This window comes from Onychomys torridus, chromosome 4, assembly GCF_903995425.1.
Source record: "Onychomys torridus chromosome 4, mOncTor1.1, whole genome shotgun sequence".
Taxonomy (NCBI): Eukaryota; Metazoa; Chordata; class Mammalia; order Rodentia; family Cricetidae; genus Onychomys; species Onychomys torridus.
In genome coordinates, this window is record NC_050446.1 from 29,441,305 (window position 1) to 29,454,187 (window position 12,883).

A 12,883-nucleotide genomic window follows, 5' to 3' on the forward strand; every position below is an offset into this window, starting at 1 on the left:
GGAAGTTATCCTTCCAATAAATCAGATGAGAGATTACGGCCAAATCCCTAAGCAAGCCAGTTTTACACAGCAGAATAATAGCTTTAACCTTTGCAACACAGGAACTTCCAAATAGCCTTTTGGAGGCTGGAGAGATGGATCAGTGGTTAGGGGCATTTGTTTCTTTCACAGAGAAACAGGGTTCGTTTCACAACCCCTACATGGCTGGTCCCGCACAACCTGCTGTCACTCCACTTCCAGAGGATGAACGCCCTCTTCTGGCCTCTCTGGACACACACGTAATGCGGATACACCTAGGCAAAGCACTCATGCATGTTACATAAAAATAAACGGAAAAGTGTGTTTTTTTTAACAGCCTATTTGTTTTTGTGTGAGGTTTACATTCCTCAGCCACCCCCTCATTTTTCACCTATAAAATTATTATCTGCCCAATTCATTAGATTCTGATTCTAGAATCACAATTAAAAAGTCATCTTGGTTTTTAAACTAAACGTGTTGTAATTTTCGTCTTTTGACAACCATGGGTTATTAGTTCAATATAATTTTCCTCTTGCTTATTTTTATTTTTATTTTTGGAAGGAGATGCTAGGAGACCTGACAGTGACTGGAGAAGAGCTGGTCTAGAATAGAGAAGCAAAGATAGAGAGGAAGGCTGTTGAGATACCAGCATCCTCTGCTGTGGTTGTAATGGGGGGGGGGGCAGGTGCCCCTGGAGCTCCTGGATGACTCTCCTATGGTCCCTCCCATCTCACAGTAGGAGTGCTGGAAGTACAGGTGTAAGTGGGTCACTGAATCTGGGTTTTTATATGTGGCTATTTTCTGGAAGGGAACTGAGTCATCAAGCTTGCCAGACAAACACTTTTACCTGCTTAGGGATCTCGCTGGCCTCCTAACATCCTTTTGTTATTGTTTTGGTTTTTTATTAATTTTTTGTGGTTTTTTGTTTTGTTTTATTTTTTCAAGACAGGGTATCTCTGTGTAGCTTTGCGCCTTTCCTGGAACTCATTTGGTAGCCCAGGCTGGCCTCGAACTCACAGAGATCTGCCTGCATCTGCCTCCCGAGTGCTGGGATTAAAGGCATGCGCCACACCACCCGGCTTTTTATTAATTTTTAATGACATACAAAGAAATGGACTTCATTGTGACATTTTATATCTATATATAAAGGTAAATGTATACACGTGCATTATGTTTTGATCTTATCCTCCCTCTTTCCTAGCCTCTATCCCCAGCTCCCTTTCCCCTCTTGCTGAACTCTTTCTTCTCCTGTAATAACTCCTCAACTGCTCTCATAATGCATATATTCTATTTTTCTATTTTGTTTTTGTTTAATCTGGTCTAGACCTCACAACCTTCCTGCCTTGGCATCTCTAGTTCTGGGATTACAAGCCCACCACCAGGCCCACCTGGGACCCTGTCATTCTAAAACTGAATCATATGCTAGCAGTTTGAATTCTGCTTGACATTTAGGCAGGCACTCTGCAAAGCACAGTCCATACAGACAAATATTCAACCCTTGTACACATACATTAATATTACTTACTGTAATTGCTAAAATTACATATTTTAGCATTACCTATTTATCTTAGTTAGGGTTACTATTGCTGTGAAGAGACACCATGACCACAGCAATTTTTAAAAAAATATTTAATTGAGGTGGTAGCTCACAGTTTCAGAGGTTTAGTTCATTATCACCATGGCAGGGTGCATGGCGGCATGCAGGCAGACATGGTGCTGGAGAAGGAGCTGTGAGTCCTACATCTTGCAGGTAACAGAAAGTCAACTGTGACTTGAGCCTCCCACAATGACACACTTCTTCCAACAAAGCCACACCTCCTAATAGTGCCACTCCTTATGAGCTTATGGGGGGCAATACATTCAAACTACCACAATATTACATATTATAAAAATTCCTTGGAATTCCATGAATCTCTTTATTTTACCAACAACTGTATAAGACTTAAGTCTTATCCCTACAGGTGAAGAAACCAAAGTATAAAGAGATTATCTGAAATCAAGTAGCCACACGAAGTACCTCTGATAGCATGCTCTTCTCTCAACCACAGAACTAGTGTCTCCAAGTTGTATTCTCTGTTTAAAGAGGATTCTTTCTTTAGATATGATTAGAAAATGCCACACATTGGGTGGGCTTTTAGACTGTCACTATGTCCACCAGAACAATGAGAGTCTGAGAGGCACCACAGGGAAAAATTAAGTACATATTAAATTTTTAAACTTTTGGCTGGACATGGTGGTGCATACCTTTAACCCCAAGAAGCAGAAGCCAGCAGATCTCTGTAACTTTTAGGCCAACCTGGTCTGCATAGTAAATTCTAGGCCAGCCAGGGATACACAGTGAGACACTGTCTCAAAAATAATTATAACAATAAGTTTACTTTATTCAACCTGAAATTTGGCAGACTAATATAGTCAATCATTATTATCAAGAACCAGGCATTAAAAACTTAGACAACTTTTTATCAATTTCTTTTTGCAGTGCCAGAGAGCAAACCCAGGGCCTTACATGTGCCAAACAAATTCTCTGCCACTGAACTACATCCCTAGCCCCAAAATCTTGGGGAATTTCTAATGGAGGATTTGAATAAGCCTTATCAAATTCCACCAGTTAATGTACAAAGCTGTTGGTTTCTACCATGCACTCATTGAATACAATGTCTGTAGCTTGAGTATCACAGGAAAGTCTCACAGACATAAGATGTATATTTTGCAACACCCTTGTCTCCCTCACCAAATGGAATGAACTCGACGTTAGGGTCCTAGAGAAGTCCCACAAAAGACCACCAGACATGTATGCAATCAGCAAGAGCATTTATTATCTCAAGAGTAAGAGTTCCAGCATGCTGGTGCCACACATCTGACACAAAGGCAAAATGGTGACCCTGAGAGAAGCTGACAGGCTCCTTTAATACACAGCTAAAGGAACTCTAGAACCAGTTAGGTCATCCTATCTATGACTGGCTTAAGCAAGTGGCAACTATGTTAATACATTTCTAATTGGCTAGTGCTACAGTTTTACCATCTTTGGGCAAGTTTGGTCAAGTTCCAAGGTAGGGTAGAGGATTTGTCCATATTTGGTCATTGCCTTGTGATATTGTAGGGGATGACCCAGGCTTGGTACATGCTACCTCCCTCGACTCTGCTATCAGGGGCGTTGAAGATTGATTGTCCATTGTTCATGATTCTTTCAGAAACTGCTTGCTGCTCGGTCTGATCTCTGACAGAAGACTGAGTAGCCTGTTATGTCATCTATTTGGCTTTCTTGGTCTCCCCATAACTACAGAGAGGGGGCGGGGTCCATACAGTGTAATGTGTGCTATGCATAGGTAAGAGCCCAGGAAGAGTAGAAGATAAGGCAGCAAGGAGGTCAGAGAGTTTCCCTTTCAGAAGAGATAAAGACAATATTGGTTCTTAAAAGCAGTGGTGGTGGACTGAAATAGTTGGTCAAGAGAAAAATCCTAAAAGCACATACAATGGACTGAATGTTTGCATAACCTGAGATTCATGTGTTAAAATTCTAACTCCTAAGTTGGTAGTATTAGGTGTTAGGGTCTGCAGATCACCCCACAAAAGACTACCACTCACATATGCAAAAGGAAGAACATTTTATTTCTCAAGAGAATTCTTTTATGCAAGGGTCAGCCATACAACAAAATGGCGATGACCCCCAGAGAAGCTTGCAGGCTCCTTTTATAGATAGCCAAGAGAGGATTAAGTCATCCTAAACATGATTGGCCACGCTAGCAGCAGCCACACTAATATGTTTCTGATAGGCTGGGGCTATAAATGCTGAATCATGCCTGGTATGCAATAAATCACACATATAAAGAGAGAGATAAATCCTATTTATTTAATAATAATAATAAACTTAAGAAGTGACAAGTTTCATCTTATTAAGTCCTTCCTAAGCCACGGAAATATACGCACAAGCAGTCAGTCAGAAAATTCTGTGTTGTTAAAGTATATGGAGGATGAAGTAATGTTGTTGACTGTAAAGGGGAACAACTGAGACCAGCTCAAGGCTCAAAATAAACAGCAGCTAATATCCAAGCTCATGTGATATCAGGTACTGCCTTAGAGTTTCTATTGCTGTGAAAAGACACCATGTCCAAGGCAAATTATAGCAAGAATTCTAATTGGTTGTAATAATAAAAACCTGGAGTCAGATTGCAGATTAAATGCTGAAAGATCAGAGAAGGAAAGGAGCAGCCACCATCACATCTTACCTGCATGACTCCTCAGACCAAAAAGGAGGCAAGCTTCTGTCTCTGCCCTCCTTATAGTCCTCTCTCCACCTAGCCATACCACTTCCTGTCTGTCTATACAGACCTCCAGACCTCTTTGGTTAACTAATGGCTTAGAACGCAAACAAAATATCACCACAGCAACTCATAAAGAAAAACACTTAATTGAGGCTACCTTACTTCAGAAGTTTAGTCCATTATACTATCTTCATGGCAGGAGGCATGGCAACCTACAGGCAGACATAGTGCTGGAGAAGGAGCAGAGAGTTCTACATCTTAATCCATAGGCAACAGGGACTGAACTGTCTCACTGAATGTGGCTTGAATATATATGAGACCTTAAAGCCCACCTCCGCAGTGACATATTTCCTCCAATAAAGAAACACCTACTCTAAGAAGGCCACACCCCCAATAGAGCATTCAAACATGTGAGTCCATGGGGGCCGTTCCTATTCAGACCACCTCAGGTACTAAGCTTCATGTGATATCAAGTACTAAGCCTCATGTTCTGTTTTTAAAACAACTCTAGGCTGGAAACTCAGCTCAGATGTAGACCACTTTCCTAGTACATATAAGGTTTGATTCCCATGCCTGAAAACAAACAAAAATCAAACAAACAAAAAACCTATAAGAAGAAATCAAGGATCCAGGTGGTGGTGGCTCAGGTGGTGGCGCATGCCTTTAATCCCAGCACTGGGGAGGCAGAGACAGGCGGATCTCTGTGAGTTTGAGGCCTGCCTGGGCTACAGAGTGAGTTCCAGAAAAGGCACCAAAGCTACACAGAGAAACCGTGTCTCGAAAAACCAAAAAAAGAAAAAGAAAGAAGAAAGAAAGAAAACAAAGGAAGGAACGAAGGAAGAAATCAAGGCAATCTGTTGCTGAAGTTGTCCTGCTCTGCCTAACATGCCCAGTGCCCTGAGTTTGATGCACACATACATTACAATCTTAGCACTCAAAAGGTAGAAGCAAGAGGGTCTGAAGATGGAGGTCCAGCCTGGGCTAACTGATACACTGTCTCCAAGAAACAGTGGAAAAATAAAAAGTATTAAGTTCTTATTTTTTTACTGCCAAAAAATCCCAAGTGAGAAGCAATCAAATAAAACATTCAAGTTAATCATTGCAGCTTTTCTTTTTTTTTTTTTTTTTTTTTTTTTTTTTTCCAGAGCTGAGGACCGAACCCAGGGCCTTGTGCTTGCTGGGCAAGTGCTCTACCACTGAGCTAAATCCCCAACCCCTCATTGCAGCTTTTCAATCATTGCAGCTTTTCAATGAGTTGAAAAAGAATATGGTGACAGCAGCTAAGGATATATTCGAGGGACTTGTTCTGTTGGACAGTCTTCAATTTTCTTTTCTTTCTTCTTTCTTTCTTTTTAAGATTTTGTCATTTGTTTTTGCCTAAGGGGCTGTATGAGGCATTCTAGAAATTGTCAAGAGACCTTATTTGGGTTGGTGTTAGAGAAATTGTTTCTGATTATTTCCCCATCTTGAACAGTACTTTTGCAAGTGATATCAAATGGTTTCAGCAAAAAAAGTCACTCATCAGTTCAGACTGTTAAAAACAGGAGAAAAAAATACCTCAGCTTTTTCACCTGAATTGAATTGGTTTTCTAGTTGGTCTCCCCAAGCCTTCTTTGTATGTAAAAATGTCGTTTTTAATAATTCATATTTTAATGTACTATGTTTGCTTTCTTTCAAGTGTGTGTCGTGGTTTCAAGAAAAGGAAACAATGTATCTGTTTGCAAGAAGACATCCGTAGAGCATCTTCTTGGACTTCAGCATCCAGACAACTGGAGACACTTGGTAAAATATACATTGGGATCTTAAAGAGTCTTCAAGCCCACGATTGCCAGATAGTCTGGATAGTGCTGGATTTTGGACTGCCCAGGAACCGGCTGTGTCTCACTGAAGCAAAGAACTAGAGGAAATGGCCCTTCCGTGGGATGAGTATAAACGAGTGTTACAGCTCTGGAGGGAGAGGTATCCTGACTTGACACCTGAAGCTGGGGGGGGTGGGGGATGGTCTCCCCACAAGATATAGCAGTCTTGCTCCTCTCCTAGGAGAGCCCTTCCATCTGAGCTGTGCTCCACCCACCTCCCCTTAAGGGTCTTCCCAGCAGAGCTCTGCTTCTCTCCAGCCCATGATGTTGCTCACTCTGCTAAAGGGGAAACCCCTGCAGAAATACAGAAATCTCCTCTGACTCTGAGGAAAAGGTACTTTTTTCTGCTCCACCTTGCTCAGCTCCCCTAAGGAAACATCTCAGCGGGAATTTTTTTCTGCACAGTCCCACAAGGGACATCTCAGCAAGGTTCTTTTGTTCTGTGCCTGTGAATGAAGATCTTCACCCAAGACTCTAGAGAAAGAGATTTGGGAAGGAGGAGCCCAGGAGAGTGGCTGCCTCTGCCAGCGTGGGAAAGGACAGCCCACAACTGAACAGGCAAAGGAGTTTATATAGGGCTTCTTAGGGGCGGGGTTTCTCTAGGGAGAAGATTTTCTGCTCAGGGATTCCTTAGTTTTCCTGCTCAGGGATTGGTTAGTTTCGTTGGTCAGGAAAAGAGATGGTTCTGATTTCAACGCCAAACTGTTTCTTTCACTGGTCCTTTTTAGCCTTTTGGCTCTAATTTTAGGGCCAGGGCAAATTTGTATTACTGGCTCTGATTCTAGGGACAAAGTATGTTTCTTTGGCACTGGTTTCAGGGTCAGAGTACTTTGTTTCTTGGGTTCTGAGTTCAGAGATCAAACGTTTCTTTCCCTGGCCCAGGTCTCAGATGCAGGGTGGGTTTCTTTCACTAGCTCTGGTTTCAAAGCCAGGGTGGGTTTCTTTGGCTGGCTCCTTTTCCCTACAAAGAGTCTGTTTGAAGTTTGCCTTGTTTTGGTCAGGAAACCCGGGGCTTTCTTCCTGTTGACTAGCCTGGGAGGTGATGGATCCATCAGGGGGAAGTGGGGAATATCTAGGGGCTTGTGATGCCCTTTTCCTGAGGAAAGAACAGCATCTACCCTCATTTCCTGTGGCCTCTCCTGTAGAGCCTACTGGCTCCTTGCCTGTGTTTGGGCTGACATTATGGCTACTCTGCGCCAGAGAGGAAGGAATAAACTGTGGGGGTGAATGGTTCACAATGACAAAGGAGTTGCAACAGGAAGTAGGGAGAAGCCAGGGGGAAAAGAACATGACTAATGTATCTTAGAACTTAAAAGGAATATTCTTTTCTCTTTAATTAATTATTCATTCCCATTGATTCTAAGCAGCTTGCCCTAGTGTGCAGTGTGACAAGATGGAATGATCTCACACACAGGGCTCATTTTAATAACATGGTATCTGCATGGGGCAGTTTGATGATGTTTGATATTAAAAACCAGTGTTAATTTATCCCTCTCAGGGCTTAAACTCCTCCAGGGAAATTATAAATAAAAACAAACTTCATCCCCAATGAAAATAAAACACAAAAGTACTCTTTCAGATATTATCTCTTGCTGACCATATAAATTGACATGAAAACAATATTGCCTTTGGGGACATTTGAACTCCACTGTTTTTCAACCTTTTGAAGAATAAGAGCTCAGATTCTGGTGCCAGTACTCCGAGTTTTCTCAGGTGGATGACCAAACACACCCAGGAAGTTGGCTTGGGACAGAAACTGTGTCACCTTCAAATGCCAGGTGAACCGAGGTGGGTGAACTTGAACGTGTGAAATGAGTTTGACATCCCACTGAAGCTCAACAGAGCTTGCACTGCTCATTATCTCCTGACATCTTTCTGAAAGTCGGTTTTTCTGTGTCCTCCAACAGGAATGTGTTCATTTTATCACTATGACAAAATACCTGAGAAAATCAGCTTCAGGAGGGACATTCAGAGGCTTCAGTCCACGGTCAATTGATCACATTGCCTTTTGGCCTCCTGAAAGGCAAGACTTCCTGGTGGAGAGCATGCACAAAGGTGACCACTTCCTCAAAGCCAATACTCACAGAGAAAGGAAGGGTCCTGGGTCCCAATGTAATAATGTTCATCTAACAAATATAGGGTGTTGTCAAGACTTTACCTTATTTTATTATTATCGTGCGTGCGTGCGTGCGTGCATGTGTGTGTGTGTGTGTGTGTGTTAAAAGTACAGGTGTGTGCCATGGCACTCATGTACAAGTCAGAAGAGAACCCTCAGGAATGGGTTCTTTCCTTAAACTGAGGGTTCTGGAGACTGAATTTGGGGCTCTAGTTTTGCAAGGCAAGCTCTTTTAGCTCTGTTTCCTTAGGATTAGTAACCTAACATGAGGGCTGAAGAAGTCCCTCTGTGAGGCAGCATCTGAATCTGCATCGCAGCATAGCACAAAGCAATCACCCTTTAAACAATGCAGAATTAGACACTAGCATTCTATTTCTCCAGGATGAAGCTGTGATTGGAAGAGCTGAAATGGGTGGATGGTGTACCAGAGAAAATAACCAGATGACCTAATGTAGTTTGGGATCTGAGTCAGCTCCCACGGTGCACTGCACAGGCCTTCTGGTGTGCACTGTCATTGTGCAATGTGGCTAGGGAAGGCTTCTGGGCTGCCAAGACCTGACTTGGTTAGCTGCTGGTCTTGAATTGAGTAAGTCAAATAACAAATCTGAGATCCATTCCCTCCCCCACCATGGATCATTGGAGCAGATATTTTTCCAATCTTGTTGCTACATCCTGCCACCTTGTCAACACCCGGATCAGCAGTGCTATTTTCCTGCTTTCTGTGGAGCCTCTGCGTGGCCACTAACCCAATCTGCCCTCCTCCCAAGAGCAATGTGACCTAATGGCCCAGCTTTCTTAAGAAACAGCCGGGGAGTCTAGCTCAATGTCATTTCATTCCTGGTGTCACAGGCAGCGCCCTTTGTCCCCACACCCTCTGTCATCAAAATCCATGGCTGATGGTTTCATCCCCACAGAGCTTTCTGCAGTGGCTAATTTACGTCTGGCATCGACCCAGCCGATGAGTCCATTTTTCCCTTCATCCTGCCCACCCTGCCCCATTATTCTTCTACAAATGCTGCTTTCTCCATGTCATTCCACATGCTAACTACTTACAGATGGCATCCAATATATGAAGTCCAAACCACAGAGGGTTCGGTATGTGCTTTGCCCAGTCCCAAGCACCTCTGTCACCATGGCTGGCTGGCTACATTTGTCCTTCTTGTGTGATCCATCACTCCCTTTCTCCACATCCAACTGAGGTGGCTGGCGCCCAGCTCCAGAAGGAATCAGGCCCCTTCTTGCTCACACCTTGTTTGAGGCACTCCTCTGCTCTTTGTGAACCTCAGCAAACACTCAGGCAAGTGAGCTCTCAACAGACATCCATAAAATGCTTCATTTATAGTGGGGGTGCCCCAGCATCCTGTTGGCCCAGCAGGATGGTGCTATCTGGCCAGGCATAGTGGCTCCTGCCTAGAATTTCTGATGTAAGCAGGCAGAGGCAGGAGAATTTCTATGAGTTTGAAGCCATCTTATGCTGCATAGTGACTTCTAGGCCTACCCAAACAATGCCTCAGCCAGTGAGCTAGAGCATGGCCTCAGAGAACACTTTCCAGACATTGGGCATGAGCTCATGTCAGACAACACACATTCACTCAGAACTTCACTCACTCCCTACATTATGTATTTTGCTTTTCCCCCCTTGGTTTTAGAGGGTGGTGGTATAGTGGTGAGACCTCTTTCTGTAATTGGTCTGACATAAAACTCACCCTGTATGTAGCTCATGCTTGCCTCAGGCTTGTAGTGATCCTCCTGCTTCAGCCTCCCAATGCTAGGATTAGAGGGGTGAACCACTCCAGGCAGCTCTTATCCTTTACTTCTTACCAAAGATTAAGTCATCCAGAATCACTGAGAAGATGCATGGATCACATTGCTCATCGCTGAGACAAAATACCAGAGCCCAGCAGCTTTAGGAGCAAAGGGCTTGTTATGACTTACAGTTCAAGGACACGGTCCAATGTGAAGGGGAAGTCAGGGTGGCAAAACATGACAGCCAGAGCCCGTGGTGAGTGGCCCCTGGATGCCAAAGTCAGGAAGCAGAGAGCAATAACGTCAGGTGCTCTCCTCACTTCCTCCTTTTAATTCAGCTCAGGACTGCAGCCCATGGGGTGGGTTTTCCATGTTAAATTGCACCCTTGCTGACACACCAAGCCATATGTTGCCATGGTGACTCTAAATCCTGTCAAGTTGACAATGAAGGTTACCTATCCACAGAAGACAAGAATGTGGAATTCTTGAGACTCTGAAGCAAGCCATGGATTCACTTCCTAGAAATAAGCCACAAATACACAAAACTGCCTGAAATACCAGGTATCTTGCTTATCCCCGTGTTGTCCACAGACTTTTGGAACCTAAGCTAAGAACCCTGGCTGGAGTAGCGTTTTGCAACACTAAACCACTTACTGGAGCTGGCTTTAGTATTATTGTGGTTGCAGTAAGAGGGACACTGTAGGAGAACGACCCCTCAGAGCAACTACTGCATCTAAGTAGTCTCTTGGCTTCACTTTGGAGACAGAAAAGCAGCAAGATCCAGGCACTGGCCATGGCCACTCTCTCCCCTAGAATGCCATGTTGCTATCTGAGGGTTCCAGCTTAGCAACTATTACCAGCTCTCCTCACAGATGCTAAATGACAAATGTCAGTAGTGATCCAGAGCCAGACCATTGTGGTCTGATTGACCTAACTCATTTACACAGTAAAGTGCAGAGTGGTTGATGTCTCAGGGGAGGATTTATTAAAATGAAATAACAAGTTGGTCTCAGACAGAAGGTGTTTCATCAGAGAAGGCAGCCTTACTATGTAAACTCAAGTTTTAGACTTCGTACATAAAATAGTGAGATCATCACCACCAAAGTCTGTAGAATCGACTCACACTGAGTTACTCAGATGAGTCACAGCAATGGGACCTCCATCCATTCCCAGAGGCAGTCAAAAGGCTTCTTTGTAATTGACTTTGTTCTGGAAGAAAGGAGAGAACTTATTTACGGGGAAATTTCTCTTCCATGGTGCAAACATGAAAGAATAGAAAAATGACACTTTCTCAGATTTCATTCTGATTGGCTTCACTACTTGAGAAAATGGTTTATGTTTTTAATCTTTGGATTGGCTTCCAGGGTTTGAAACTTTTTGGAGCCTGCTACTATGATGAAGATGTTCTTGAGGAGAACTCCAGAAGAAAACAAGAAAAATTAGCTCAATGTGTGCTTATGAAGATTACAGCCCATTTATGCTTTTGGGGTATAAATCAAAGTAATATTACAAGGAAGCACACAAAAAACATCACTGTTTTCCAGAAAATCCCCTAAGAGATTGCATCAGTCTGCTGACACATGTAGGAGAGGGTGTATAAGTTGGGGCTGTGACTCAGGGGCAATCCCATTTTATCTACTGTGACAATAGTGATAACATACCCAAATGTCTGGAAGGGAGAAACACCTCTACGTCACTCTGCATGCTGTAGTGCCCTTGCTTACACAAGGACAGATCTCACTAAAAATACTGTGATGGCTCAGGGGGCTCAGGTTCAACAGGAAAAGAACAAAGCTAAGAGAAGCATCTTCTCTGAGTCTTCCCTGCAGCTAATTGATATCATGCCCTCACAAGCAAGGTGCTGGCTGCAGAGATGGGTGAAGAAGGAGAGATGAGAAGGAGAGTTGAGGCACCATCTCTAGCCCATCATTGACTGTTTCTGGATGTGCAGCCACAGCTGTACGGGAGGGAAAAGCATAGCCTTTTTGTCTTGGTTGTTGGGCACAGAATGTGAGTAGTGTCAAGCCCACTGTTCAGGCACTTACATCTTCTCCCTCCACAAAACACAATCTGAGTAGCATGGATGGAGAGCTATCAGAGCCACCTTAAAGAGGTGTGCTCCTCACAGGCTTGACCTACAAATACCTGTCGGATATGGTAACAGGAACTCATTTGTGGCCTTAACTTCCCCCTTTTCCTGACTAACCCCAGCTCTAGTCCTAAGATGTCTTACTCCTTGGGAGAATGGAAGCTATATCTGAGAATCAAAAATCTCTAAGAGCCAGGAGGATTGAGCATGCCTTTAATCTCAGCACTTGGGAGGTAGAAGCAAGCAGATCTCTGTGAGTTCGAGGCCAGCTTGATTTACAAAGTGAGTTCCAGGACAACCAGGAGTGTTACTCAGAGAAACTCTGTCTCAGAAAAAAAAAAATCTCTAAGAACTGTAGGCCACCAGATAAAATTTTTAAATGCTGGACAACTTTCAAGTTGTTCAACAGTAATTAACCAGGGCCCCAGAAGTCTGGGTCCTTGAAAGGACTATTGGCTATAAGATTATGGCCCAGGCAGATTCAGCTCAGTGAATGATGCAGTCATGTGCTAGAGACTTACTCAGTGTTTACAGTATTCTAGAGAAGTAACCTTGGACAAAGGCTTTAAGATAACAGTATACTGAGTGAATAAGTCATTCCCAGAAAGTTAAATATGCTACGTTTCTGTTTATGGGTGGTCCCTAGGAAACTCAATTCACAGATATGGAAAGTGCACCCATGGCTGCCAGGAGCTTGAGAAAGAGGTGAATGAACAGTTGCTTACTTCAGAGTTTCAATGTACAAAACAGAGTCCAGAGATGAACTGCATAACAGTGAGGGTGTGTTGGATAC